The sequence below is a fragment of the Rhincodon typus genome, chromosome 33 (genome assembly GCF_021869965.1).
Source record: "Rhincodon typus isolate 14 chromosome 33, sRhiTyp1.1, whole genome shotgun sequence".
NCBI classification, from domain to species: Eukaryota; Metazoa; Chordata; class Chondrichthyes; order Orectolobiformes; family Rhincodontidae; genus Rhincodon; species Rhincodon typus.
The window spans coordinates 18,269,966-18,288,533 of NC_063364.1; the positions used below are offsets into that span (position 1 = coordinate 18,269,966).

General features: G+C 40.7%; 1 long non-coding RNA gene across 1 annotated transcript in view; it reads right to left on the reverse strand.

Annotated features, from left to right (window-relative positions):
• Positions 1-1,125, reverse strand: part of LOC125486766 — a 134,801-nt gene extending 133,676 nt beyond the window's left edge. Inside the window, exon 1 of the long non-coding RNA XR_007265389.1 lies at positions 172-1,125. This is a non-coding gene — a long non-coding RNA (uncharacterized LOC125486766). The remainder of the gene's footprint in view (positions 1-171) is intronic.
• Positions 1,126-18,568: the final 17,443 nt, after the last annotated feature.

Here is an 18,568-nt window from a genome sequence, read left to right on the forward strand (position 1 = left end):
TATTCCTTAGCTTTACCTCAAGTCTTTGACCAGCATCCCTGGCATATTCCTTAGCTTTACCGCAAGTCTTTGATCAGCATCCCTGGCATTATCGTGCTAAACCAACCTTCTACTGCAGTTCCAATGCAAAGAGATGCCTATAACGTACTGCACTGCTAACCATGATCTTACCTCCCGTACGGCTGTTGTCACATGTACCCTAGGCTTTGATGAAGTGGCATGGTGTCGAAGTTCCAAAATAACCCTTTGTTTATGGACTCCGAGTGATCTGAAGTGTCGCCTCACTGGCTGAGTGCTGTACAGACAACATGTCAAACTACCAAGCCCACATTTTAAGTGGGCTAATTAGAATTAAAGTGGTACAAATGACCGCTTCACCTATTTATCAACAAGCTACAGCCTTCACCATATGCAGGTCCCAGTAAACTTCCAGCTCTGAAATAGTCAGTCATGGAAACCCAAGGAGTGCTTGCATTTCCGACTCCTGCCTCTTTAAACACAGCGATCATGCGTCTCATACATGTTCGATATCTCATCCAAAACTATTATTCCCGCTGCTGATTTATTGCAGACGCTCAGAATAAGAGAAGTTCAGGGTAGGGCACTTCTGTTAAACGGATTTCCTGCCTGCCCCCGCCCCCCCTGAACCCTCAGGAAGTTGGGGGGGGGAGGTGATACACGCCTTCGACTTGGATCCTGCTCAGTTCAGCACTTACCGGGGTTCCCTTCTGTTACCACTTCGCGGTGCAGCAATGAAACCGGAATCTAGCGGCAGCGAGCTGGGCTCAGCCCTGAGTGTTAGTCACTGCAGAGACAGAGACAGAGAAAGCGGGGGAAACTCTGTGACTGCTGGAGGATGAGCACTGGAGCTAGAGAGCTTTGTCTGGAAGAGGATGAGAGATAGATGGAGACGCCGCTTTGTACAGGAGTGTGCTCCACATTGAGGAAAGCACAAGGGGGCTGTAGACAGCGTCGCTGCTGAAAGGGAAGGAAGGGTGCCTCTACATGCCAGCGCCCCTGACCACAGGTTGCACTCTAGCGCCTGAACCGTTCAGTGCATTTGAGCAAACATTTCCATCGAGCTTGGTGCTGACCCAACGAACACTGACGTGTTCCATTACAGCGTTAGCGTTCGCACGTATAGGGAAGTCGCTTCGATCGCTCAAGATTGGGAAAGACTTCAGTGTAACACGACATGGGCTTATTCGCAATCCCATTGTACACTTCTGTTTTTTTTCCAATTACTGGTGATGTGGCGATTCCTTCCCCACATTTAATGTGGGCGCGGTTTATGTTGTGACTAAGAAATAGATGTTACACCCAAATTCCCCACTCACTCCCCTCCAATTGTGTGTTTTAAAAACATTTTAGACTCCCGTTTCCTCCCATTTTCTTTCAAAGTGTCAGTGATTTTCCATTCTGCTGTCGAAATTGCACCATTCGGGCCACACTGTGTTTCCCATTTAAAATACACTCCGTTGGATCAAGCTCTTAGTCATCCAGCAAATCCTTACATGGATCATGTTATATTCCGTTTTCTAATTATCCGTTTTATTACCTTTAATGGTACTACATGTATGGGAGATACGGTACAAGGCAGGCCATTCGGTCTGGCCAGTCCATACTGACGTTTTTGCTCCACCTGAGCTTCCTCCCGTGTTTTTTCATCCAAATCTACCACTTAATCCTGTCTCCCTCAGATGCTTGTCTAGTTTTCCCATATGTTTGCTGCAACCATTCCTTGTGGCAGTGAGTTCACCATTCCAATTCTTTGGGCACAAGCATTGGTCTTAATGGCACCAGTGTCATTGACCCACGTGCAAATAGCAATCTAACAAATGTAAGAGATAACAAGGCATAGAGCTGGATGAACACAGCAGGCCAAGCAGCATCAGAGGAGCAGGAAAGCTGACATTTCAGGTCTTCTGAAGAAGGGTCCAAACCCAAAATGTCAGCTTTCCTGCTCCTCTGCTGCTGCTTAGCCTGCTGTGTTCATCCAGCTCTACACCTTGTTATCTCAGATTCTCCAGCATTGGCAGTTCCTACTATCTCTGAATCTAACAAAGGTTATTGTTTAAGCAGGATGTCAATTAATAACACCCACAGATGCACAAAAAGCAGAAATCACAGATAACATTCTCCAGCATCTGCAGTTCCTACTATCTCAGAAATTTAATCAGTTTTTTCTGGAAGGAATGTTAGTTCCAGCGTGGATTTTCCAGCACCACCAGCTTTGGAAGGCAAGGCTCCACCTGGATGGTTTAAAAAAAAAGCCACCATAGAGGGGTAGGCAGCCAGAAAGTCTCTACCCACAGTTCCTAGCCCAGTTGATTGTCACTTTGACAAGGGCCCAGGAGCAGAAACCCAAGCAGGACATCTGACACATCCCCACAAAGTTCTGGTGTGTCTGATGGAAGTATAGACAGAAAGTAAGGAGCACTCCCTTTAAGTAATAATAGTCACAGTATGATTCAGAATCATAGGATATTACCTGTCCAGACTCTGCCAGTCTAGCTCCTAATTGGAAACCTGTTTGAATAATACTGGAAGGAACTTTCTCTCCCACACAAGACAATTAAAACTATCAATCTCTGTGTCAGGGTAAGCAAATGGATGTAATAGTTTTCTTCATTTATACTTGGTGATGTTGAAAATAACACTGACGAAACTGAGCGACGGAGACTTAGTGAAATTTCTCAAATAACTTATTTTAGCTGGGCATCAGCTTTGCCCAAATTAGTTCATTTTTTAAAATGAAATGAATATTTTATAATAAGCTCATGAATTGGTGTTAATTAGAACATACAAACAAAGAACAAGAGTAAGCCACTCAGCCCTTTGAACCTGCTCCACCATTCAATAAAGTCACGGCTGATCTGATTTTAATCTGAACTCTATGTTCTGCATATCCCTGATAAGCTCTTAACCTCTTATATCCCCTCAATAAAGCTGTCAAACTCTGCATTAAAATATTTCAAGATTCTGCATCCACTGCCTTTTGAGGAAGGGAATTACAAAAAACACACAACTCTCATTAGGAAAAAAATGTTTCTTCATCTCTGTCTAAAATGGGTGACCCATTATTTTTAAATTAAGATCCTAGTTCCAGACTCTCCCACAAGAGGAAAAATCCTTTCGACATCCACCCGGTCAATTCCCCTCAGGATTTTATATGCTTCAACTAAATCACCTCGGACTTTTCCAAACTCCAGAGGATACAGGCCCAGTCTGCCTATCCTTTCCTTATAAAGCAATTTACTCATTCCAGGTAATGTTTAGTAAACCTTCTCTGATCTGTGCACAATCCATTAATATCTTTCCATAAGTATAGTGACCAGTACTGTACACAGTACTCCAGATGCAGTCTGACCCCCAATGCCCTGTATAACTGAAGCATAAACTCCCTACATTTGCATTGAGTTCCCTTCACAATAAAGCACAGCAATCTACTAGTTTTCCTGATTGTTTGCTGTATCTACATATTAATCTTCTATTGTTTAAACACCAGGACACCTAGATCGTTCTGCAACCTCCTACCAATTAGATAATATGCTTTTTTTAATTCTTACTGACAAAATGGACAATTTCACATTTTCCCACTTCATACTCCATTTGCCAGATGTTTGGCCATTCCCTTAACCTATCTGTAACCCTTTGTTGGCTTCTAATGTCATCATCACCAACTCTGTCTCCTACCTATGTTTGTGTCATCAGCAAATTTAGTTATCACATCTTTGATCCCTTCATCGAAATTATTTATATAAATTTCTCTGCCAAAACCATATGGCTCTGCTTGATTACCCTTGAACCTCTCCAAGTGTCCCATTATAACATCATTAATAAGGACTTTGAGCAATTTCCCAATGACAGATGTTAAGCTAACGGGGCTATAATTTCCTGCATTCTGCCTCCCTCCCTTTTTAAATAAAGAAGGAATCAATAATAAACATTAGCTATTTTGCAACCTAAAGGAACCTTCCCTGAACCTAAGATGATCATCTCTGAATATCTACCAGTGAGTTTTCTTAGTATCCTGTCTAACATTTATCTTTCAAGCAATGTGACTGCAAAAAAATTGTTATTTAGTGTGCAAACTAAATGTTGCACTTGCCTACATTACAAACATTGCCGATATAACAGTGCATTTGAAAAATGCAGCAATTGGCTGAGAATCACTTTAGGATTTAAGGTCAAGAAAGCTCCAACTTAAATACAATTTTTCATTGTTTTTCCTGATACTGAGCTTTCACTCATTGCTTTTTCAGTATAACCTGATTGGATGAAGCACCTGCTGCTAGTTTTCAGGTCTTTTCACTTCTCCAGGACATGTGATTGCATTGTTGTGCGTTCATACTTGCAGTAATTGCACTAGAACTGTTTTTTTTTCAGTGGCCATTTCAGAGATTGTTTTGCCTTCCACCATTGTCACCTTTATCATTTGATCACTGTTGCCTTCTGTCTTACCTCGTCTCCACTGTAGAAGTTCATAGAGTCCCTAAGGTGCGGGAGCAGGCCATTCGGCCCATCAAGTCCACACTGACCCTCCGAAGATTGTCCTACTCAGACCCACCCCCTACTCTATCTCTGCATTTACCACCCTAGACACTATGGGAAATTTAGCATGGCTAATGCACCTAACCTGCACATCTTTTGGACTGTGGGGGGAAACCGGAGCACCTGGAGGAAACCCACACAGACACAGGGAGAATGTGCAAACTCCACACGCACAGTCATGCGAGGCTGGAATTGAACCCAGGTCCCTGGCACTGTGAGGCAATAGTGTTAACCACTGAGCCACCGTGCTGCCCTGCCGCTTTGCTTGTTTAAAACCTGTTAGAGATCTGACTTCTCGTCGTTCAGAATAATCGGTCACTGACATGAAAATATTAAACCCTCGGCTGGATATTTCCCAAAATTTGGCTAGTTGTCAATTTCGGGGAGTTTCATGGAGGGTTTCTCTCTGTGAGCTTTAGCAAATAACCTCAGGTAATTTCATGGTGCTGCCCTCATTACTAAGCACCATGCCTCCATGCAATGCTCTTGTAATATCTTGCACCCATCAGCAACAGAAGTGATTACCACTTCAGGGACATTCAGAGTTTCTGATGGCAGCTCCATATAGAAACCCCAGCTGTGTTCCAGTTCGCATGCTGCAAACCAGGAATGGGAATTTCCCAGTTCCAGTGTGGGAAGAGATGGCAGATAGAGAAAATCGTTCACCCCACTTAGTCAACAGGGGCCTGGACATCCTGTTGGATGGCGTGGTGCTCAAGAGGGCTGCCCTCTTTCCTCAAGACTTCCAGAAGAAACCATGGTCCCAGGACAGGTCCAAAGTTACCATCTGGGTCAGTGCTATATTGATGGTCCAGAGAAGTGTTCAGCAATGCAGAAAGAAAGTTAATAACCCTCTGGACTCCGCAAGAGTAACTGCCAACCTCTTCTCTGTTATCTTAGACTTAGTCTAACTCCACTAACACAACTCACCCTCTCCCCCTCCCCAACAACCAGGGTTCATGGTGTCTCACTCTGACTGTTGCCTGCAGCATCTCCCCTCATTTGCACTTTACAACCCCATCCCCCCCCACCAAATTACCAACCCTTCCTGCCATGTACCCTTCCTATTCACTGTCTCAGGACAGCTTACTGCCTCTTCTCCACCTGCACCAACACTAGCAGATGTTCCAGTCACTTTCATCTCACTCAACCCCTATCTTTGCCTCATTCCAGGAGAAATTGAGATACAAGGAGCAGGTCAAGAGGTGCAGTGCCTGACATCTGTTCTCCTCACCCTCTACAAGGAGGGAATTCTTGCCTTCGAGAGAGGATCTTGCCGCTCATATCCTGAAGCTGACATCACCATGCCCCAAATAAGAATCACTGTCAACTGCTGTGCCACGCTGTCATTACCACAAAGTGAATGTCGTCTGAACAGAACATCGCCTGAGCTGATGTCCTATTCTTATTTTTTAACTGATTCCCTTTCTTATCTTCTACAGCCACGAGCGACACCCTCCTCCCTGAAGAGACCAGTCCCTCCAGCTAACACCTTCACTCCCATCTCGGAGCAAGAAGACCCAGATCCCTCAGAAGGTGCATCAAAGAGGCTGCCACCTGTAACCTTCCCCAGTTCAGATCCTGGCACCTCTCTGGGTTCGTTGGCTAGACTAGAGTTGGGCCCCTGTTCCGCATCACTGCCATTTCTCCACGGCTAGCTGAGGGTGAAATGCCCCAGGGCAGTGGCGCTGGGAGGACTGCTGAAGACCAGTGCATGCTCAAGCCCACAGTGGATGAGGATAGGGAGGGTAGCCATCCTTAGCATCACATAAAATTATAAACCTGTCTGAAGAAAAAGGTGTTCTTTCCCTCACGCCCATACTAGCATGAAAAATTGCTGTGATCGAATGAGGGATCGTCAGATCTTATGAAGGTTTCCATCAATTTGTAACTTTAACTCTCATGAAACAACAGGAAAGATGATGAGCAAAGAAAGCAGTGAGCTGCACTTGTAGTTGAGAATAGATAGGGACTGCTTGCTTTTCCAGAATCGTCACATTTACAGTCAATGAATCGTGACTTCACCCAACTCAGTTCCAGTGAATGCAGTCGCTGAAGGTATCTGTAGGGGTTAGTGTGATCAATGCAGCTGCACCAAAAGGATGGTGAAGGTGATGGTCCTCCTCATCAGTGCCCTGTCTTACCTCAGAAAAATGCTGCAGCTCTCACAGATCACCTTCATCCATCAGAGCCCCTCGGTTGCCTGCTCCAGTTGCACAGACACAGCACACAAGGATTATGTGGTGTACCCTGTCTGTATTGTGCTGCAACAAGCTGCCAGACCTGTGCAAACATTGGAGCCTCACCTTGAGGAGATATCTACGGTCCTTGATGGCCCCATTGCATTAGATGTATGCTGAGTGAGCTGCAGAGCCAGGTTACTGCTCTATCTCTCATTGTTGGCAGCTGTCTAGTTTCCCTCCATTGCCTGGGGAAATAGCAACCTGTATATAAATGAAGTGACATTGCTGAGATGTTATTGAATGCAAATAGGTCTGTTATTGCGAACGTGATCCTTACCTGGTCCTTGAACCTGTTGCAGAATATTGGACTTTTCTTTCTTGATGTCAAGAATCCTGCCTTTCCATTTCTGTCATATTTTTCCAACTGCCTCAACACTGATCACATCATTCGGGGGCTGGGAAAATTCCACCCTCTATTTTCCACTCCACAGATGCTGCTTGACCTGTTGAATATTTCAAGCATTTCCTTTTTTATTTCAGATTTTCAGTGACTGCAGCATTTTCCTTTTGTAGGGTTGAATGGAAGTATGCATAATTCTGGGATAAAAACATTGTATTCCAGTGTACTTACCCATAAATCATTTCTTGGTCAAATATCTTACTTATTGATCTCTTGAACATCTGTCTCAAACTGGAAAAATGGACAGTTGAGAACAAAAATGGCATTACATGTGATGCTTGCACTGTGATCAGTGAAGGGTGTTGAAATGGCACAAGATATTGCATAAAATAATAATATTGAACATAATATTAATTGTTTATATCCACAACAAGGAATATAAAGAATTTGGGATGAAGCTATGTGAGCTGTTAGGGGTTACACGTTTAGTATTATTGCATTATCATACTGAAGTATCCTTTTAGAATCCTTCTGCTAATTTATATTCATAAACTAGGATATCAGATGGACACACCAGCCCTGAAGCTACTATCTTTGTTACTCCAATCTAGCTGCTGTGAGGCACAAAATACAAGCCCATCCTGACTCATCATCCATTCATTTATTTACTTCCCATTTCTGTGTGAACTCATTACCTCCCTTTAGAAGAAAGGCTAAGATCAGAAGTTGGCCCAGAATCAAAGACAGATTACTCAGTTTTACCTGCATAATTTGGTACAGGCGTATCCACTATTATATTTGAGCAGGACGTCTAGCTTTCATTCATTGTGCTTACATTTTCATTGCATCTGTGTGTTTAAAATGTCATAGAGTCATACAGCACGGAAACAGACCCTTCAATTCAACTCGATCAGATATCCTAAATTAATCTAGTCCCATTTGCCTGCATTTGGCTCATATCCCTCTAAACCTTTCCTATCCATGTACCTGTTCAAATGTCCTTTAAATGTTATAATTGTACCCACCTCCACCACTTCCTCTGGCAGCTCGTTCTATGCATGCACCAACCTTTGTGTGAAAAAGTTGCCCCTCAGATCCCTTTTAAAACTTTCACCTATGCCCTCTAGTTTTGGCCTCCCCTAAGCTGGGAAAAGACCTTGGCTCTTGACCTTATCTATGCCCCTCATGATTTTAGAAACCTCTGTAAGGTCACCCCTTCAGCCTTCCATGTTCCAGGGGAAAAAAAAATCCCAGCCTATCCAGAGAAAAAAATTGCTGTTATTCAATGAAAGTTGAAGTGTGTTTTTTATTGCAGTGTGATTAAAACAGTTGTGGATCCTTCAGAATTACCAATGATATAAGTGGTTAAAATAAAATCTTTGAAAAGCATAAATTTTATCTAATATTAGACTAAATTATCAGCATCATTCTATGAATGGTTTATTAATCATTTTTGTCTGGATCTAGTATTCTTGGCTCTTTTTTACAAGATGCTGTGTGCTTGTGGAATCTAGGTGGCTTTATAACCCATGTTGATGGTGTTGCCTAATTCTTTCTCAATTATGTGTTCTTCTTACACTTCCTTTTCTCATGCACTGAGGTTATACCTTCATTGTGTTTCACTGACAGATTGGTCCAAGTATCACCACCAACCAATCTGGTTATGTAATTTTGAAAGGTTTACCAACTGCACCACGGGATGTTTGTAATAAATTTCACTTTCAATGTTCCTTCGCAACCTACCACAGCCACATGTCACCCTTTCACTTTAGCCTACTTTTCAGTGTGATGACAACATTCATGCTCATTTCTGCAACCTTAAGTAACATTCTTACTGAACTGGTGCCTTTCTCCTCTCTCACCTAATGCATAGTAAACTTATTTCATGCAACAAAGTACACAAATGGGAAAGATTTGGAGGGATATGGGCCTGGAGCAGACAGGTTGGACTAGTTTAGTTTGAGATTCTGTCTGACAGAGACTGGTCAGACAGAAGGGTCTGTTTCCTTGCTGTATGACTCTATAACTATTCAGGGCTGTTAACTATTTAACATTAAATGAATTTGGTATATCTTATATTAAAATATTACTATTAGATTCGACATAGCTCCCAAAGAGTGAATTTCATAGCCATGAGCTGAGAGATGTGTATTTTAGGAAGGTAGGGAGTGGTGTAGTGGCAATGTCACTGGGTTAATAATCCAGAGCACCAGGCCAATGTCCTGAGGATAAGAGTTCAAATTCCACAATGGAAGATGATAAAATTTGGATTGAATATGTTAAAGCTAGAGTTAAGAAAAGTTATTAATAGTTACCAGCTAATTTCCATTGATTGTTGTAAAAATTCATCTGGCTACTCCCTTCAGGTCTTATCTGGTCTGATCTACATGTGACTCCAGACCCATAGCAATATGGTTGATTCTTAGATACCCTCAGGACAATTAGGGAAGAGCAATAAATGCTGGCCTTGTCAGTGACACCCTCATCCCATGAACAAATTTTTTCAAAATTGAGGAAGGTAAGGCAGTATTATGAATTGGTTCCTGTTACACCACTCTATGGAAGTCACTTAAACTGTCTCTGAACCATCCGAACTTGTTATTGTCAGAATGGGTAATTCATTCGAGTACCACAGGAGCAAGTGGACCTATTGATCAACTTCTGGACACTTAAAGATGGGATAAGGTCAGAAGTCAAGTCCTATGTTTTCTGCTTCACTAGCGTTGTGTGTCAGAAGTCATGGATTCAAGCCCATTCAAAAAACACGGGTAAAGAGGGATAGGATGAAAGCATATTCTCCTTAAAGTAATACCAACCAATTTCAAATCAGGACAGTTTTACTTAGCCTGTTGCCCGGAACAATAACAACTTCCAAATAAATGATACATTCAGTAGAAAAAATACAAATTTCTACAAAATTTGAATGATACAACAATTTGAGCAATGTAAGTGGAATAGAAATTGGGAACAAAGGTTTGAATAAACAGATAATTTTAATTATGTGACATAGCACAATGAGAAGATTGTGAAATGTTCATTCTTTTTCACACCATATTCCCCATTGTCACCAAAATAAAAATCACTACTATGTAATGCAAGGCTGTGGTAGGGATTAGAGCATAGAATTCACTCACTGGATTATCTGTGTGCCTTGCAGATGTATGGCTACAATGAAATCAGAAGTATACTTGACATTCTCTGTGGTTTAGCCAAATTTCAATGCGAGGCAGTGTGCATAATGTTGAACAATTCAGAATGCAGATAATTATAGTACATTGCAAAATGCAGGTTTCCTTCATTCAGAAAATAGAAAGGAAAGGTTAAGCGCCCTCTGAGCTTTGTATAGAAGTCCATGGATCACTTGCTGTCCAATAGCATTCATTATATTTTCAATTATTTGCATACTATTTATGAGTTTTGTAAAGTAGGGAATTGAACTGTCACATAGTCTATTTGTTCTGTACCTTATTTGTGGAATTACTACTTAATTCCGAAACATTTAATTTCAGGATGTTGCCGGAATTAGAAGGTTTGAGTTGTAAAGAAAAGCTAGATAAAGTCATAGAGGTATACAGCAAGGAAACAGACCGTTCAGTCCAACTCGTCCATGCTGACCAGATATCAGATGGACACACCAACCCTGAAGCTACTCTTTGTTACTGCAAATCTAGTTGCTGTGAGGCACAAAATACAAGCCCATTCTGACTCATCATCCATTCATTTATTTACTTACCGTTTCTGTGTGAGCTCAGTACTTCCCTTTAGAAGAAAGGCTAAGATCAGAAATTAGCCAAGAATCAAAGACAGATTACTCAGTTATACCTGCATAATTTGCACCGTGACTGTGATCTCAAGAATGAATATAAAAGATATCGTTGGCGCGTGGCTGCTGTCTTTAATTTCATAAAGTGTTGGTGTGGAAATACAAAAACTGGGCATGAAGGGCTCTCGGTAGTTTCATCTTGAGTAGTTAAGGTGGAGGAAGTAAGACTAGCATTTGGATCTTTGAAATATTTAATACTTTACCCCATTGAGGGCTCATACACACAAAATAGACTGAAACTTCCACAAGCATGACTTTTTCAAGACTTAACCTTTGTGTCATAGATCAACAAGCTGCAGTGTTTACATCTGTTTCTTGGGAATGACGACTTCCAAACAACGAGTGAATTTTGTAGCTAGTGCTTGTCAATGCTTTTTGTATGTGATTTATCCGTGTGTGAGAATTGAGGGGGTCTCTGTGATCACAGTCCATCTGCAATGATTTTTAACAGAAATTGTGATGAAAACACTGTAGACAGAAAAAAAAATGTTGTTTATAAATTGAATCTCAAACTGAAAGTACTATAGGATCTGGAACTGGATATTATCTAAACTGAATGCTCTGTGATGATTGAAATCAGAAATTTAATATGTTGTGTACATGTTAAACCAGCAAGACCTTTCGGAATCAGAGGTAGCACCATTATTACACCTCCCAACTTCTTCAGTGCTGTGTTGAACAGTCATACCAACCTTTTCACTGGAAGTGTTAAGACCCATCAGTCCTTGGTGTCAGCTCGAGATATTGTCATTTCTTTATCGAGGTTGTTGAAACATCCCTTCGTTATTGCAATGCTTTCAAACAGGGAAGTTTGAGTAAACCACATTTTCTACTTTTTTCCAAATGGATTTTAGATTTAGTGGTTTGGCCTTCGTCCCACCTGTAGTGCAGTTTGACTTAATCAACAACAAACTGTCTTTCTCCTCTCGCTGAATCACAGTTTAATTGACTTGTGTAGCCTTCAACTTTGCAAAATGTTCCCACCAGCGTTAATACCACTTTAGTCATTTCAAGAAGGTGAAATGATTCAGCTTCAATCCAGTAAATTAATCAATAAATTTTGTTGCAATCTCTATTTGATTAAATTGCTAATGCACTGTCAATACTGATTTACTGTCAAACTATCTTAGTTAAATACACAAACTGGCCAGCACTGATTAACCCAGGCTATTTCTGTTTAATGATTTGTATTCGTTCTGTGCCCTCTTAATGTTAAGCTCAATAAGTTTAGCAAACCAGATTATCTGGTGTGGCTGGGGCTCATGATAAAATATCTCCGATTAAGTAAGACATAAGCATGAACAAGTTGCAGGTTACTGTTCTTCACACTTAACAGTCAAATATTGCTGCAAACATTCATTTCCTTATTCAGATTTAACCTGGGTAAATTAATTGTGAGTGTTGGCATCTGTATCAGTGTTGATCATCTTGACATCCTGTAGAAAGACACTTGATCTTCTCAATGTTAAACTTTGGGTGTTTCTGCAAGTGTTTGGTTGGAATCCAGCTGCAATCTATCAACGCCAAGGCATGAAATGCAAAGAAGAAATGCAAATTATTAAACTTTTTCAAATCACATCTGCTTGTTGTTTTTTCCCATGGCAAAGTAAGTGCATGAATTAGCGTAACACCAAATATTCCCAAGTTACCACAATTATATGTATTGTGAGTAAATATATTTTATGAGACTACATTTATGTATTTAGTTGGTCAAGGCATTGCCAAGGGAATACACAAGGAAAAGGCTGTGTTTTGACTATAATCAGAGCCAACTTGGTTGGCTTGAATCAAAAGCTTTGCAGTTAACTGTTCCCCTAAGCATTATCCAAGGCAAAGCTTCTAATAATCATAGCCCACTCAGCAATCTATCAGCACCCTCTTAGATGCATAGAGTCATACAGCACGGAAACAGATCCTTTGGTCTCACTCTTCTGGGTTGACCAAACATCCCAATCTGACTAGTCCCATTTGCCAGCATTTGGCCCATATCCCTCTAAACCCTTCCTATTCACGTACCCATCCAAATGCCTTTTAAATGTTGTAATTCTACCAGCCTCCACCACTTCCTCTGGCAGCTCATGCCATAAACACACCACCTGTGTGAATTGCCCCTCAGGGCCTTTTTAAATCTTTCCCCTCTCACCTTAAATCTATACCCTCTAGTTTTGTACTCCCCCACTCTGGGAACAAGACCTTGGCTATTCACCCTATTCATGCCCTTCTTGATTTTGTCAAACTTCTTTAAAATCCCCTCTCAGCCTCTGCTCCAGGGAAAATAGCCCCAGCCTATTCAGCCTCTCTCTATAACTCAAACCCTCCAACCCTAGCAACATCACTCCTGAAGTATAAATTGTTGTTCTGTTTGGGATTTGGTATTTTTGTGATTGTTAGATTATTAATGGGATGCTAAATACATAGAAGTTTTGGATGAGAATATAAGAGACATGGTTCATTAGTTTGCAGATGACACCAAAATTGGTGGTATAGTGGACAATAAAGAAGAGTGGGCTAAGGAATAGCAGATAGAGTTTAATTCAGGTAAAGGCGAAGTGTTGCACTTTGGTAAGACAAACCAGGACAGGGCTTGTACAGTTAGTGGTAGGCCCCTGGGGAGTGTTGTCAAACAGAGACCTAGGGGTGCAGGTACATAGATCCTTGAAAGTGGCATCACAGGTAGACAGGGAGGTGAAGAAGGTATTAGCGCGCTTGCCTTCATTGTTTAGAGCATTGAGTACAGAAGTTGGGATGTCAAGTTACAGGTGTAACATTGGTAAGGCTACATTTGGAGTACTGCATACAATTCTGGTTGCCCTGCAATCGAAAGGATGTTATTAAACGGGAAAGGGTGAAAAAAAGATTTACTAGGATGGTGCCGAGACTTTAAGGTTTGAGTTAAAAAGGAAGGGCTGGATAGGCTGGGATTTTTTTCCATGAAGCTTAGGCATGGTGACACCATGACAAACCGGACCATATAAATTCACAGTGGGACAGAACAACTGGGCTTCAACAGAGGCCATACAGCACTGACGATGTTACCTAGAAGGGAGACGAAACGTTTGCATGAAAACCAGTCAGCTCGGCGAACCAAATAACAACTCCAGAATCTTTTAATTGTGCAGCACTAGACACTGGATGCATGTCTACAGTGTGTGGTGTAGACTGGCTAAAATGCTACCTAGACTCTCCGAGTCATAGGAATCAGAACAAAGCTGAAGAATTTGAGAGTTTTGCCAGTTTCTGATCTGGGGATGATAATGCACTAAATTCCTTGAAAGGAGTGGTCTTTCCTTGTGAGATAGCTGAAATCAATCATTTTATTAATGCTGATGCGGTGTCCAGTGAAATATTATCATTATTAAATAGGACACCAATGAAGAAAACACAGGTGAACTGAATATGATAAATGACAAAGCTGTGAATTTGCAAAATATACAATTGGGACACTATTGTATTTCTTTAATGGAATGTAACCTCTCCACTAAAGAAGTTAGATAAGAATTATTGACATCTGTTGGGGAGAGTACAGATATTTAGAATGTAAAAATGAATTGTGTTAAAATTACATAGGCAATTTGCCCATCACTTCTCCATATGATTAAAAAAAATTGAAAGGATGCAGGAATAAAGGGTGAGGAGTACAATAAGAAGATTATGAACAAATAGAAGACAAATTAACAAAAGATGCTGAACAGCAAAGATCAGAAAGTTGGAGAGAATTTGGGTTATGCACAGAGGTGCCCCATTGGGCATAGATTCCTGTCACATAAGAACATAAGAACTAGGAGCAGGAGTAGGCCATCCGGCCCATCGAGACTGCCCCGCCATTCAATAAGATCATGGCTGATCTTTTTGAGACTCAGCTCCACTTACCCGCCCGCTCACCATAACCCTTAATTCCTTTACTGTTCAAAAATTTATCTAACCTTGCCTTAAAAACATTCAGCGAGGTAGCTTCAACCACTTCACTGGGCAGGGAATTCCACAGATTCACAACCCTTTGGGTGAAGAAGTTCCTCCTGACCTCAGTCCTACATCTGCTTCCCTTTGTTTTGAGGCTATGCCCTCTAGTCCTAGTTTCACCTGCTAGTGGAAACAACCACCCTGCCTCCACCTTATCTATTCCCTTCATAATCTTATATGTTTCTATAAGGTCTCCCCTCATTCTTCTGAATTCCAATGAATATACCCAGTCTCTCCTCATAATCCAACCCTCTCAACTCTGGAATCAACCGAGTGAATCTCCTCTGCACCCCCTCCAGTGCTAGTATATCCCTTCTCAAGTAAGGAGACCAAAACACATGGGTGGATATGCACAGAGAATATATTTCCTGATGGAATTTATAAGGCTACAGTCAGTCTAGTGACTCAACATTTTGAAGAAAAATTGGAAGGATAATGTAAGAGTGGATAAAAGCAATTTTGGAGATTTTCTTTGTCCGAAACAATGATGTGGAGGTGCCGGTGTTGGACTGGGGTGGACAAAGTCAGAAGTTGCATGACACCAGGTTATAGTCCAACAAGTTTATTTGAAATCACAAGCTTTCAGAGTGCTGTTTCTTCATCAGGTGAAGACTTCTTGTGATTTCAAATAAACCTGTTGGACTATAACCTGGTGTCGCATGACGTCTTACTTTGTTAGTAACAAAAGCTTGAAAATGTGGATCAATTGATCTTAAAGATATATTTCTGCAGGGAGATCATGTCAAAAGGGAAGTCCTCCTTCATCCTCCAAAAGAGGCAACAAAAGTAATGAGGGCACTCTGGAAGTCAAATGTATGTGAATATTACATAAATTATGCTTTTAGAGTTTGGGACTTCTCAGTAAGCTCTGTCCTATTAAAATTGGATTGTCTCCAGTTCAAAATGGACCTTGCCATGTTTTATTGGTGCATTGAAGGAACCTTTCAAGCATCTTTATGATGCACAGCCTGATTTTTTTATGGTGAGTAGGGAACTACTCACATTGTTGTTTAGGGCTTAAAGCAGAATTCAAAATAGGAAGTCAGGCTTCAGGGGCTTCTATATATATAGGATTGGATACAAAACTGGCTAAATTGGAAATAACTCTGAATCAACAGTCTAATCCAGAGAATGTTAGTAGGATGCCGATAAATTGGACCCAATCCTCACCTAAGGAAAAATCTACAACTGCAGAAGAAGCAGGCCTGTTGAGATGTTTAATTGGGCAATTAAAATGGTTATACACATGAGCTAGACCAGGTACGTGCTATGACCTAAGCACCATGTTGAAATATGCAACAGTTGGAGAAGTGTTGTAGGCAAATCAGAAGTTTAGAAAGTGTATACTCAGATTTCCAGCCTGGGTGACTCAGAGGAATTAAACTAGTCACTTTGGTGACACCTGACATGCTAATCTTCCAATGGTATTCAAGTACAACAGAATTTATTATGTTTTTAGTTGGAAGAAATTACAAATATTTGTCTATTTTTTCAGGAATTGAAAAAAATAAAATAAAGAGCAATTTAAAAACCTTAGTTGCAGAAACACTTTCATTGGCAGGAATTACAGATATGGTTATGAATAAGGACCAACTGGAAACAAATTTGCCAGTAGAAGGCTATATTGATAATTGTTCACTTTGGTACAATGTCCACTGGACAAAGGTTGTTATGGAAACGAGATTGAGGATTTTTTTTGTGAGTACAAAAGTGATGTTAGAAGGAAAGAAATTGCAAAACTTCTTAGATTATTGTAAGTAATCAGCAATCAGATTGCTTTACAAAAAGCATTTTCGGATATCCTTGGACAGGAATGCCTTGTGTTATACTGAATGGTGAGAATAAAGAAATATCCATCTTGTAATTGTATTGATTTTATTCAGTTGACTCAAGATTGTATGGTAATGCAATATACAATGTATAGTGTGTGTTTTTTTTCTTTATTAAAAGAGAATAATCTGTTAGTATCTAATTCTGTTAATAGGATGCTAAATACCTTAGAGCTAATAGAAAGAAAGACAAAGAGATATTGTGAACAAAGTTTTATTATAATGGTGATGTGGGCAACATGGGCATTTATTGCACAGAAAGCATTAAAGAGTCAACCACATTGTTCTGGGTCTGGAGTTGGTCAAACCAAGTAAAGATGACAGATTTCCATCCCTGGAAGAACCCTTTAGTGAACCTGATGGGTTTTTATGCTGTTAGACAGTGGTTTCATGATTGACCATCTAGCTTTTTTGCATTCCAGATTTTTATTGAATTCAAATTTCACCATCTGCTACAATAGATTTAAACCCATGTCCCCAGAACATTAGGGTTCTGGAATACTACTAGTCCAATAACCTTTCTACTACAATCATCTCTGATAGTGACTGAATTGATGGCAATAAAAGAGCCGCACATGCAAACAAGAAAAGTACAGTTGGTGCTCAGCTGTGGAATGTAGAATTATAAAGCAAACAACACAGTTCAATTGCACTAGGAACCTGGCCCAACATCAGATATCATCCACTGCTCTACATTATAAAGAAAACTCCTTCATCTTTTTTACTTGGCGTCTTATTGTCTTTATAGCAGAAAAGATATGGCTGGCTGCTTTTGGGGGGAGAAAACACTGAACTGTAAAACACAGCTTCCTGTGCGAATGACCAGATTTACCAACTTGTTGGCTGCAGTTTTTGAAACTGGGAGTGAACACGTGGGATTCTGACAGGATAGGAATATGTCATCCTCAAAATCCAGCTTTACTTCTGTTCTGCTTGAGGAAATAGTAATAATCAGTTTTCTGACGGTGCCCTGATTCATCCATTTGTTTGAGATGACAAGAGGAACCCATGAAGCTTGGAATAATATTTACAAGCAGATGTAAAAGACTTTGGAGTTCACTTTAACTTTATTTTTAAGACACTGGTCAATTTTATAAACATTTCCTAATCAGCCTAATCAGAGATGTTATCACACACCTTTGGAGCAGTTCGGGCTTAAACCCAGGCCTCCTGGCTCAGAGGTAGGGACATTACCACTACACCACAAAAGCTCTCAATTATAGTTACAGACAGAGCTTGACACAGACAATCTAAAAGTTTATTTGTCCTGATTATAAAGTTATAAAACCCATTCCAGGTAGAAATATGTTTTCACAGATTTTCCAGACTTTTTAAGTTTACCATAACAAGTACAAAAGAAATAATGCTTAATAAAAGCAATGTTTTTCAGATACCAGTTTGCATTGACTGGGCACAGGTCTCTCGTTCTGTTCTGTTAACTGAAGTTCTCCTTGTCTTCAGGCTTCCTTCTTGTTACTCAAGCCACCAAAACCTAGGCCTTATCAACCCTTGCTAGGCATTATTCCACGATCAGGAGCATCCTGAAATCGACTTGGTTTATTGGTAAATGAACAGTTTGTGCTCAGCCTTGGATTGGCCAAACAACATGTGCCCAATTCCCGATTTATTTCTTTAAACGTAATGGCCACCGCAGTGACATCACTTCTGACTCTCAGCTGGTTTCTTTCACTGACAAACCAAGATCGATCATTTGTAACTGCTTCTCTCTCTTAGTTTACCAACTTCATAAACATCTACCAGGGTAAGATAGTGCCAACGGCCAGTGTAAGTGCCTGGTTAGATTATATAGTGTTACCAC